The following is a 12,035-nucleotide window of genomic DNA, read 5'->3' as shown; positions in this document are numbered from 1 at the left end:
AATGTCTTGTCTTAATAATGAGAAAAGTAACTGGAATAGGAGATAAATCATTTGTAGTAGTAATAGAAGGTACTAGATGCTCCTTCCATCTGTCTGTCTGTCTGTCTGTCTGTCTGTCTGTCTGTCTGTCTGTCTCTGTGTATGTTTGTGTGTGTCTCATGTAGCTTAGGCTGGCTTAAAATTTTTTATTAGCTACATAGCACCTTTAGAATTCTGAGAATATAGGCATGTGTCTTGACATCTGGTTTATGTAGTACTGGGACTCAAACCCAGGACTTCTTGCATGCTAGGCAAACACTCTATCAAATTAGTTTCATTTTCAGGCATGAATCTCATTCCCTGTCTGCTTTCCCAATCATAGGACCAAGAACCTGATGACAATTGCCCAGTGTACTTGCTACTCCAGTGGGCTGCTATGAAGTGATGAAGGAGGCACATGAATCGATGCTGGGATACTTGTATGTGGCTGGGGCATAGCATCCAGGTGCAACAGGAACCTGGCAGGTGAGCATGCAACTTCAGAGCTAGCAAAATGATTCACCCAGCATAGGTTTCAGCATTCTAGAAACAGCCAGCCATCTTTAAGTTCTTCTTAAATGCCCACTTCTTGGAGTAACAGTCACTGAAACTGATGTTTATATCCTGCCACAACAGACAAGTACAGACATACCAGACTCAGCCCAATAACCCTCCCTCAAAGAATGTTTTCTGAAGTGTTGAGAAATGTTACAGTTCTCTGTAAGCTGAAAACATTACTATTCCATTGTGCATGCTACCAGCAAACAGTACTGTTTATTGGGAGCAAAAATCACATGGTATCTGCACATTTGCATTTCTGTTTTCAGAAGACACAACACTGTGCCAGAAAAAAAAAAAGCTTTATAAACCAAATCAAAATATCAACAGAGCCTAGCTGCCATGTGGGAAAGTGGGAGATGAAATTAAGCCATAATTGTGAAAGACAGACACTCTTCTATTTACTTAGTCCCATGCTGTAATTATTGTGATTTAGGCCACAGGCTTTACTTAAATGAAAATAAAACCTCAGAAATATAAGTGTAAATGTGAAGCCAAGTCTTTAATTTGCTAATTATGCTTCTAAGTGATAGAGCAAGGCTTATCATCTGTGTGGGTGGTATTTTATTGTGTCATTTTATTAACTTCAGAAGAGGCTATGAAAATGGGGCAATATTCCCATTTAATACACGTATTTTTTTTTAAAGCCCGAAGTTAGTAATTATGAATAAAATTGAAACCCATTGCATATTTAGTTGTAGAAAATAATATATAAACTTAATTATATTTTCTGGATAGCTGCAGTTAATTCCACTCTGAATTATTTATCATTAGAGAAATGAAAACATGTCAAAAGGGGACATTTGCAAATCAGAGATATTAATAGAATAAGATACCTGAAGGGCTGGGATGTGATATCTTAACAATAACATAGTTTCATTGTCCTCATTTGTTCTCTGGAGAGGGAACAGGGGTCACACAACAAGCAGTGACAGAGCATAAACATGAGATAACATTGGCTGGTTACCGAGAATAGCTTTTATCCAGTGGGAGAAGGAATGCAGACTGGATTGTAAAGCAGTTAGGGGCCTTTCAGGGTTGTCTTGTAGCTCAGATAGTAGAATGTTGGCCGAGCATGCATCAAAGCCTTGGATTCAATCCCCACTACCACATAAATCAGGCTCAGTGTAGCACACCTGTAATCCAAGTATTCAGGAGGTAGAGGCAGGATGATCAGGAGTTCAAGGTCGTCCTTAACTCTACAGGAAGGGCAGCCTGGGCTACCCGAGTCCCTGTCTAAAGGAGAAGACATCTTTCTAATGTCAATCAAGAGCTCAAAAAGCAAAACCAGCCCTTCCTAAAGGTGTAATAGAAATAGATTGGTGATTTGATAGGGTTTAGACTCAACATGAAATTTTTGTCTGTAGGGAGTGATTTAGTTTAGGTAAACTGAGGTGGAAAGACTCATCTTAACATGAGCAATAACATTGCATGGGCTAGGATCTTGGCTGATTAAAATGGAGAGACTGAACTAATCATAGCACTCATCAGTCTCTGCTTCCTGACTGTAGATATAATGTGACTAGCTGCCTCCCGCTCTGGCAACCATGGTTTCCCTACAGAATGAACTAAACAAACCCTCTCTTCCTTAAGTTTGGTTTTCAGCATTTTAGTGTCTGCATGACTACAAAAGTGTGGCTCTTTTAGGGACTTGTGAAGCTTTTCTTATCCATCAGATAACAGCAGTGCCCGCCAACCTCAAGGAAGGGAGGGGAAAAGATGGCTGACCTTGGGACATCTGGGTCACAAGCAGCAGTGGGCCCCTGCTGCTGTAGTTAACACACAGCCTTGGGGAGGAAGAAGGCCTCTGGATAAAAGGAATTTCTTGTGGTAATCTTTGATGTGTCAGTTTTGAGACTCATGAACCACTTTTGAAATTTTGTGTATTACTGAAAGCCGGGCAGGAGTGGCAGGCCTGGGTGGGGGGATGAATAGCATTGATAATATCAAAACTCAGTGATTCCCACTTAGAAGTCTGTTCCCACTCACAGAGCAGAGCTGCTGCCATGTGTGTGTCTGGTAGGCAGTGTGGGTATGGCCTCGATGGTGGAAACACTTTGGACAAGTATTCTTAAAACAGTGATAATGAACACATCGCTATGCTTGTGCCATTGAGAAACCCAAACCCCAAACCCTCCATCTGCCTTATTTCCTGTTTTCTGAGAGTAACATTTTTATGGTAAATGTTAATTATCAAATTCACAGGATCTAGAATCTCCAAGGAAATAAATCTCTGGGTGCTTGCGTCTTGGTAGGATTTTTCTTGATTAGGTCAATTAGTTAGTGAAGACACACTTTACATGAAGACAGATCATTCCATAAACTGGGGTTGTGGGCTGACTGGAAATGAGAAAGCAAGCTGAGAAGCAGCATTTGCTTCTCTCTGCTTCCTGAGTGCAAATGCAATGTGACTTGCCACCTCACACTTCTACTGCAGCCAGAATGGACCATACCTTCAATCTACAAGCCAAAAACTAACCCTCTTTCCTCCTTAAGTGGCTGGTGTCAAGCATTTTGTCATAGCAGTGACAGAGAGAACTAGTAGAAGCAGTCAGCATGTTTACCCAGCATCAAATAGACTCCTTGAAGGCAGAGAGAGTGTCAAGAGCTACATGGTGAGTAATTTTCATACCCAGCAAGGTCTCCTCACCACTGTCAGTGCACAGATTAGGCTCAGAGGGGCTAAATCAGAAGCTCAGGGTTAAGACCAGGTTTGTTGAAGAACAAAATTACCTTTCTCTTTCCATAATAGTTTATTTTTTGAGAAATTCATACACATATTTAATGCATTGCATTTTGATCTTACCCACTCCACACTATGCCCCTCCAATACCTCTGGGGCCCATCAATCTATGTCCCTCCTGAGTGCATGCCCTTTACATACAATATTACCAATAGCTCCCTGAGTCCAGTTACTGCTATTTGGAAATGGGTATGGAATATCCACTGACACATGGGCAAATTCTAATAGCCACATCCCCAACAAAAGTAACTCCTTTTCCTTAACCAACAGTTTTCTCCCAAAGGGCAGGGCCAGGAAAGCATTTGCTCTGGCCATGTTAGAATTTTGACTTAATTTTATGCAGGCAACCATATAACTCCTTGTGAGTTAGTGGCAGCCATACCTTGTTCAGAAGGCAGTGCTTCACAGCCCTCCTCTTTGTCCACTAGCCCTTAACACTCTTTCAAACTACTCTTTCCTGGGGTCTCCTGAGCCTTGAAGCAGGGTACGGTATGGGGGTTGATGTAGAGGACTCATCTATGGCTAAACACTGAGAATCCCTGATTCTCAGCACTGTGACAAGCTACAAGTCTCAAAAGCCCCTTCTTCAATACAAAGCTAATAAAAAGCAGCACTTTTCAGGATTATTTGCTTTTTCAAATAATGAATGCCTTCTGAAATGAGGTCGCACTGTGTCGCCTGGCTTGGGGGAATCATCTGTTTTGAAATGGACTGAGCAAGTGTTTTCCTGGACATCACGTCACTGCTCAGCCAGTGGCAGAGGAATTAATTGTCCCTGAAAACTGACATTAAATTCAGACCTCATGCCAAGCTTAAAAGAATCAGGCAGCAACCTTTAGCTATTTGGATAAATACTGTTAGTTTGCAATGAAATGTTTATGTGCCTTTTAATATCAGAAATGTGCTTAGTTATTTGATGGCTTTTAGACTATCTGAGGATATACGTCTTAGACTGGTTAAGACTAATCATCTCCAGTTTATAGTGCTATAGCTTAATTAATTTGCACACTCCATATGGAATTTGGAGAAGAAAATTCTTCAAGTTAATGGCCTTGTTTTATATTTAGTCAATTGGAGGAAACATTTCACATTATGTACCTTCCTCCAACAGGACAGCAGAAGAGAGGTTGTGATGTTGATAGCTAGGGTTTACATTCTGCTATAAAGTATGTTTTTAATTCACCTGGTCTTCTTGGATGGAGGGATATTGAGGGACTAGTGTGACAGTGGAGTTTAGGGTACTTCTCCATCAAAGAAAGAGATTGTATTTGTCCTGGCAGCTATGAGGACTTCTAAAGGGACATTCATGTTTCTCTCTCTTTGGCTGTCAGACCACTGAAACAATGATTCCCCACAGATTGGAATTTCCCCAGAAATCTCATGATTAGCAAAAGAAAAGGTATGAAGCCTTTTGCCAGCTGGTATAGGAACTCGTGCCCCAGAAAGAGATTTCACACAGTTCTGACACCTTATCAGACAACCTTGCAGGAGAGAGTGGAGCTGAGACAAGGTGGGTTGGTGAAGGGTGTGACTCACCTTGAGTAGGATGCCTTATGCACATCTCTTGCCCTCTATTTAAACATCAGCTGTGTGACAAAGAGCTGAAGGTGGATGTAGGGTGGGATGAAAAAAAAAATCTCTCCATCTCCCTCTCCCTCTCCTCTTCTCCTCTCCTTCCCCCTCCCACTCCCCTGCTCCATCCTCTCTCTGTCTCTCATCTGTTTTATGGCCCTGTTGAGGATGTGTGACTGAGCAAAACTTTTTAGGGTGTTGTCACACTTGGACCCTGTTACCTCTGGCAACATGGCTGGAATCTACTGAGAAGCTTAGCATTTAAGTCAGCCTCGAGTTCAAATTCCTGCCTTGTCAGGGCTGAAAGCTCTGTAACCTTGAGTGATTTAACTGGTCTGTGCTGGTTTCTACATCTGTAACATGGGTATAACATATTCCCTCCTTAAGGTTGTTGTAAAGACTGACTGTGCTTAGTTTGGCCCCTCAGTAAAAAGAAATCATTGGGAGATTCTTACATAAGCCATTAGAAACAATTTCCTCGGGGGTGGGGGTTGGGGGGAGGAGCTGCCTGTTGTGCTCCAGCCCCTGATAAGCAGAAGAGCTGGCAAAATGTCTATCACCTGTCCTCATCTAGTCCCCTTTCTCTCTCTTTTCTGAACTATTTGTTTAGTTAATACTTCACAGGCTCCAAAGAAGTAGAAAAAAGGCTGTAAGTCCTGGGTCAGAGACAGGGACTTTCATTTTTATAGTAACTTATATTATATAAGGCAGTGCGTTGATCAGTGTCCTATTACTGTGAAGGGACACTGTGTCCACCACAACTCATTTGAAGAAAGACAGTTAATTTGGGATGGTTTACACTTAAGAGGTTTAGTCCATTATTGTCATGATGGGAAGGATGGACATGGTGATAGACATGGAGCTACCTTCTAAAAAGGTAGCTGAGAGTTCTACATTTGTATTGAAAGGCAGAAGTTAAAGAAAGTGAGCCACTGGGCCTGTCTTTAGCTTCTGAAACCTCAAAGCCCACCCCTAGTGACACACTTTCATCAACAAGGCCATACCTACTCCAACAAGGCTACATGTCTTACCAATACTACCTAATCACTCAAATATGTGAGCCGATGGGGGTCAATCTTATTCAAACCACCAAAGGCAGGCAGTGGCGGTGTGGTATGTTTCTATTTTATTTATGTAGTACAGGGCAGAGCTCCTTTTCCCTAATGGTGATCTGATGATGGGCATGTGAGCCTAGCTGGAAGGAAATAGAGAGTGTGGAAAAGGAGAAAAAGAATGGATATGCTGTAAACAAGAGTAACCAACTTCCTACCCAACCTACTGATGGCACAGAGAAAGCAGGCAAGCCTGGTTAGTACAAGTGACCTATCAGCACAAGTGCTCCCAAGGGTAAGCAGCAGAATGGTGGCTTTTCCAGCACAAGAGTTTCTGTCATTTAAAGTACCCACTTCCAGAGCAGACCTAGGTGAAGCCATTTTCTCTTTTCTTTAATTAGACAGTATCTCATGAATCCCAGGCAAGCATGCTAAAAACTGAGTTGTATCTCCAGCCCTAGAGTGGGATTTCTTTATAATCTTAAAAGAAGTTTATTGTTCACATAACTTCCCATTTATCTGTCAAAATAGACAGATGCTAATGCATCGGTAAAAATGAACCCTGGACACTCTTAGGGTAAAGCTCATCAGCTGAGCTGAGGCCAATCCATTTTTTCAAGTTTCTGAAAAATTATTTTAGATGATAAATCAGAAATGTAACTCTTTTCTGATTGACAGTAGTGGTAAGTTTGTAGCTAAGCTGGAAGACTGATGTTTCTTCAGACTTTCCTCTGCCCTCTGGTGTGCTGTGAATAGTCTTCTTGATAATAATCTTTTTTTACCAAGATACTGATTGCCTCCTGTTTTGAGCCAAAGTGTAAGTACCTTGAAATGATGTGTCTGTCCCAGGTTTATTTCTGCAGCTGTTATAAAGTACCCTGACAGAAAAAGCAATGTAGGGAAGACAGTGTTTGTTTTAGCTCATAGTTTCAGGGTACAGTCCACTATTTGGGAAGAGTCTAGGTGGTAGGAACTGAAGATAACATGTCATAAGACAGAGACATAGGATACCATGCATGCTTAGGCTCAGTTTTCTCTACTCATATGTAGTCCAGGACCCTAAACCAGAAGTTTCAGTCCTGGTAATCAATTACAGTAATGAAGACAATCCCATACAGACATGCCCAAAGTGTGATCCATGTCACCCTGCACTGAGACCCTCCTTCCAGATGATTCTAGATTTCATCATGCTGACCATTAGAATTAGTGTCAGAAGAGAGGAATGACTAGTTAAACACATAAAAAGTAACAAAAAGAAAAGACAGTACCTTGAGTCCAAATCTATACTTCTACGGTAGAAGGAAATGACCTTCTAGGTTTGAATGTGGCTTTGAGCTCAGTTAGATTTTGCTTATTTCTGTTGACACATCACCATTAAGTTCAGCCTTGCTGACTTCACTGCTTCATGCATGAGTTTTCATTAAATCTCAGAGCGTTCCAGAGAAGGTGACCTCACTCTAAAGCAGGGAGACTGAGAGAAGCTTCAGGGATGGGAAGTTCAACTCCCAGATTAAATTCCTGTAGTGATGCTGAAAACAGGGCCAGACTTGCAGGACAGACAGGGACAATGAGCAAAGAAAAGGGGAGGGGTGAAGCTGGGGCCCAAGGCCAAGTCCTCCTCACTGTACTTTGCATTTTAAGCCCCAGTTTTCTTTGACTTAGTGTGTAGGTTAGGCTTAGCTGTGTTTATGCAAGAAGTGTGAGTTCAGAAACCTGTACCATGGCCTGTTATGAGAGGCTCTGAACTCTGGGTCTAGGAAGAGAAGACATCATGTCACCATTTGACTCTCATACCTTTAAATGCACAGAAACTTTTTTTTTTATATCTTCGAGTATAATGTCATCAGCTAAAAATAAAATGTCTTTATTGGAAGTAATAAAAAGCAGTCAACATGTATTAGATGGTTGTTTTGAGCCAGAGCTGATACTAACAGCTTTTTATGTGCATGTTCATTCAACTTTCCTAACAACCTTGGGAATGGCATGCTATCGAGGCTCCCATTTTTACATATAGATACAATTGGAAGCCTAGACATAACCTGAGTTCCCTGGACCAGCAACGGTAGAATCCAGATTCAGGCACATTTACAATTCTGAGACTGAGCTAGTAAGCATTTCCTTATTGTGTCTGAGTTTTATCGCTGTGAAGAGACACCATGACCAAAGCAGCTCTTATAAAGGAAAACATTTAATTGGGGCTGGCTTACAGTTTAGAGGTTTAGTCCATTATCATCATGACTGGAAACATGGCAGCACACTGACATAGTGCTGGTAAAGGAGATGAGAGTTCTAGGTGTAGATGGACAGACAGCAGGAAGTAACTGTGTGCCACTAGGCCTGGTTGGAACTTGTCCAAGCCCATACCCTCGTGAGACACTTCCTTCAATAAAGCCACAGCACCTAATAATGCCACTCCTATGGATGAATGACATCTTTATTCAAACCATCACAGCCAGGAGCACTCAAGCTAAGTTTCAGCTGAGAGGTTTTTTGTAAAAATTATTTATTTATTTGTTTATTTATTTATTTATTTTTAATTTTAAAAATCAAATCGTAATTTTTACTTATTCACACAGGGGTTATAAACACAAAAAGACAGGACGTGGGGGAGGGGATGACACAGGAGCATGGGTGTTCAGGGGGAGTACACATATCTTTCAGAACAGGGTATCAGCTGGGTGAAGGTTCAGGGGACAGGTCACTATGACTTTATGATTCACTTGTCCTTATCTAAGTTGGTATTGTCTGCCAAGGCTACCATTTACAAGGTCTATGACTACTCAGGCTGGTCAATTTCTACAAAAGCTGCCTGTTTACATTAGCTTATAGCCATCTGTTTCAATGTTTTTCCACAGAGACCCAAGAGTTGGTGTTAGTATACATGTATGACAGGCCTATTGCTGATTTTAGGCCTATGGGTGATTTTAGGCCTTCAGTGTATAAGCAGGACTACCCCTGACTTCTCCTCTCTTCTCTAAGTATAGAAGGGCTGTGGTGATTTTAATCTTGTGAAGGCAGGGATAGAGGCCTGACCTCCAGTAATTAACTTTGTGAGACAACAGATAAATAATTTGGTAACAAAACCTATTCAGATACATTATCATAAGTTAGCTATGGAGGACCACGAAATTCAAGATGAGGTTGTTACTCTCCAGGGTATTCCCAAAACCCATCTCCACCCAACCTAAAAGAGGGGACTTCTGCCCCTAGACCGAACAGAGAGGGGGTAACCAGAATCCCCTCTGTCAGGCAATCTGAATTCTTGCTTAGGTTGTGAGGCTAAGCACTGCAAGGGAATATAAATAAAAGTTAAAAATATCTCTCTGGGTTCCCTGAGGGACAAGCCTGACTGCATAGGGGTTGATGTCAAAAGTATCACTTCTCCAGGAAAAAGACATCGAGATGGTTGTTGCCCTCATGCCTCACTGGACAACAACAGGGGGACCGGAGCCATTACAAAGTCCCTTTAATTAGTGGAGGTCAGCTGAGAGTTCTAAGACTTGATCCAGAGGCAGCAGGGAATGAACTCCTTGAGCTTTTGAGACTTCAAAACCCAACCCTTAGCTTGCAACCTCCTCCAACAAATCCACACCTATTCCAAGGCCACACCTCCTGATAGTGCCAGTCCTTATGGGCTTATTGGGGCCATTTTTATTCAAACTTTCATAGTGTCCAACTTGAGGTCTAACAAGATATACGTTAAGTGTATCTGAAGAAATGGATCAGTGGGCAAAGAACTTGCTGCACAAGGGTAAGGAACAGAGTTGGGATTGTCATGACTCACATTAAACACACTAGGTAAGGTATAGCAGCCACCTGCAATCTCATCACTTAGGAGGCAGACAAAAGGGATTCGCTACAGCAAGCTAGGCAGTTAGAGGAGATGGAAATGGAGAATCTTGGATTTAGGAGATTTCTTATCTCAGAATATAAAGTGGAACTTTTGACATTGATAGGCACACACACAAGTACATGTACCTCCCACATTTCATGCAAACATGCTTACATACAAACCTATGCAGAAACAATAATACATATTGATACAATTGTTGCAGGCAAACTCAAAGACCATATGAGGAACGACAGGTATTCTTTTCTGAAGCAAAATTGGAGACTACAGAGACTATGAAGAATTCTATCTCTGCTCTGGTTAGATTTTTTTTTTTTGAAAAATTATGTCTGTATGTTCAAATGGAAATAATCTTAGGGTAGTAGGATTACACCTGGCGATTTTGTTCTGGTCTAGTTAATACTCCATTAATGCCATCTGTAATAAAAACATTTACTAATTTACAAAATTCCAAGGGAAAATTCATCATTAATGTACTGATAGGAATTTGATTTCTAACAAGTCATGTGATGAAGGGCAGAACATGAGACCTACCTGTGACAGCCACTCAGTGCTGCCATCACTGTGTCCCACATGAGCTGGTGCCTGTGTCCCTACAGACAGTGCATGCTGTGCTTGTGTTCCTGAAACAGGGATGATATTCGCAGGTTGTCCTGTCTCAGTTCCTCCTAAGAACGTAGTGTGGATATTTCTGACTGTCCTTTTGATTTCGGTTAGAGCTGCTTGCCAGAGTCATCTCTTCAGAGATTGCTTTGTGATTTATGCAGGATTCAAGGAGACCAAGGGTCATTTATCTTCAAACGAGGAAAGAGATGAAAGTGGCCCTGTAGTAAAATTTCCTGTGGAGTCGGATGAGAGCATCAAAAAGGGGAAAAAATATCATTGTTTCATGAAAAACTAGGAAACGTGAGTCAGTTTCCAATGTCAGAGAGATTTCTCTGTGAAGAGTTCAAATTTTTTAAAAAACTCCACTGAAGATAAAAGCCACGGAAGCAGCAAGTCAGTGTCACATACACAGTGTTCCTTTTTGCAGGAGGTTAAACTGAAGATAAAGAAGGCAGTCACAGATAGCAGTTCCCTTGGCCAGCTGTAATTATTTTCCCACAACAGTCTAATTTTATTCCCTTGCTTAAGTATTTGAATAACATACCTTAAGAAGAATATAAAAAATTGCCCTCAAAATGGATGCTTCCTTAGTGTGGATATGCTTAGTGCCTTCTTTACATCTCTCACCCTCCTTGCTTTGTAGTCATTGACATCTTTGATAAATGATGCTACCCTACTGCTTGATGGGCTGTGCTAATTTTTACCATGGTTACTGTGTTTAGTATGTTGTAAGAGTCTCATTCATTTTAAATGTGGTTCACAGAATCAGAAATGTTTCAAACACTATGATGCCTGAAGGAAAAAAAGGATTGCTGTGATCAGGCCGTTCGTCACGGTGCAGGAGAATATGAGATTCCCAGCAGACAGAAAAGACATTATGGATTTCTCTCTGGCTACTGTATGTGCCATAAGTAAAACAATGGTGCATGAAGTTGAACTGACTGCCAAAAATAGATCAGGAAGAAAAATGTCTCCCGAGACAATTGGCAGTGATCTGAGCTTTTCCCATTTTACTAGGAGGCCTTGGATGGGAGTAGATCTTTTCTCTATCTTCCTTGCTTCCTTCCCCACCTTTACCTCCTCTCACAGTTTATTTCCACAGTGATGGATGGCAGACAGCCTCACAGAAGTGTAGCCCCTGTCTAGTCCAATGGAAGGCACAGGCGACAGCTGCTAGGAGAGGACTTCTCACTGAGAATTCTTAGCTTTAAAGGCTAAGAACTATATTCTGAAAAAAGTCACAATGGTGTTTGTAGAGGTAAAAACTTACTGTTGCTACGAAACACAGACTGAAATATATAAATCTGGTCTAGCCCTATTAGTAGTTGTGGGAGCTGAGGGACAAAGAAAGATTTTTCATTAATTGGCCTTAGGAAATCAAAAGATGAACTGTTCTGGCCAAGGAATTTCTCTCTCTCTCTCTCTCTCTCTCTCTCTCTCTCTCTCTCTCTCTCTCTCTCTCTCTCTCTCCCCCCTCTGTGTGTGTGTGTGTGTGTGCGAGCAGTGTGCTAGTATGATATGTAGCTTTGTGTGTATATGGTATATAATGTATCTGTGTTTGTAGGAGGAGCTAAGATGGGAAGAGTAAGGAGAGGAAGAGGAGGAGTAAGGAGAGGAAGAAGAGGAGTAAGGAGAG

The sequence above is a fragment of the Grammomys surdaster genome, unplaced genomic scaffold (genome assembly GCF_004785775.1).
Source record: "Grammomys surdaster isolate TR1022 unplaced genomic scaffold, NIH_TR_1.0 62, whole genome shotgun sequence".
In the NCBI taxonomy this organism is placed as follows: Eukaryota; Metazoa; Chordata; class Mammalia; order Rodentia; family Muridae; genus Grammomys; species Grammomys surdaster.
This window is presented reverse-complemented; position numbering follows the sequence as displayed.